This window comes from Camelina sativa, chromosome 5 (assembly GCF_030686135.1).
Source record: "Camelina sativa cultivar CO46 ecotype springtype chromosome 5, ASM3068613v1".
In the NCBI taxonomy this organism is placed as follows: domain Eukaryota; kingdom Viridiplantae; phylum Streptophyta; class Magnoliopsida; order Brassicales; family Brassicaceae; genus Camelina; species Camelina sativa.
In genome coordinates, this window is record NC_141884.1 from 14,474,299 (window position 1) to 14,475,420 (window position 1,122).

The window sequence follows — 1,122 nt, forward strand, 5'->3', positions numbered from 1 at the left end:
TCATCACCTTATCCATCATTGCTTTGCATCTAGGTTCCTCCATCTCCTGTTTGGATTTTATTGGCTTAGGAAAAGGAATCTTAGGTTGGTACACCCCCTCTCAACTGCTAGAACCTGAGATTTTGCAGTTTCAGGTTTCGTCTGAGATGAGTGTCGACCGACACCCAGGTGGTGTCGATCGACACCATCATCTGGGTTCGAGAGTTTGGTCGATTTCTCCTCCTGTTCTGCAGAAGCAATTTCAACAGCATCTTCATCTCTCATAGATATGGCATTACAAGCATGTTTGGGGTTTGACTCAGTTCTTCCAGGAAGAAAACCCTCTTGTCGTTTGACAGACCCAACAGTCTGAATAACTTGATTCTCTAGCTTCTTGACATGAATGTTTAATGCAACTATCTTCTCATTCAGCTCAGTGTAGACATTGTCTATCTTTCCATTGAATGTCATTGTCAACTGCTCCTGACCCTGCAACAATTGCTCTAGCATAGCTTCCATTATACTCTCAGAAGAATTCTTAGGAGGAGGAGACTGATAGGATGAGTTCCCGTAGGTTCTAGTATAACCGGTATTCTGTTGTTGCTGCTGATACTCTGGCTTGGAAGTGTAGCCTGAAGAGTTCCCACTGTAAGGCCTGTTGCCTTGCTGATTACCGAATCTCTGACCTTGATTCCCAGCTCCATACACATAGTTGACATTCTCCTCTGTATTCTCCTGCTCTGGCTCAAATGTCTCAACTTCAGCAGCAAAATGAACATATTTCTTACCCACAAGGAGATTATGCACTGAATCCAGCTTAGCATTAACATAAGCTAACTGGTTTGAATCAAATCCTCCATGTAATCTCTTTCTTTCAGCATCTGATCTCTTAGTACTATTACTAGCAGCTAAGTTCTCAATCAAACCTTCAGCATCCTCTGGAAATCTTGTCTTGAAATTCCCATGATTTGCAGCATCTAAAGCAAACTGATATTCCCAGTCACACCCTCTGAAGAAGATACTTAGCAATTGAACCCTTGAGAAACCATGGTGTGGACAGTCCCTTTGGTAAGCTCTGAATCTCACCCAAGCTGCTTTGAAAGCTTCATCTGTTCTTTGCTTGAAAGTGGACAGCTTGATTCT

General features: G+C 42.7%; 1 pseudogene; it reads left to right on the plus strand.

Annotated features, from left to right (window-relative positions):
* The first annotated feature begins 1,021 nt into the window (after window positions 1-1,021).
* Window positions 1,022-1,122, plus strand: LOC147943748 (small nucleolar RNA R71; annotated as a pseudogene).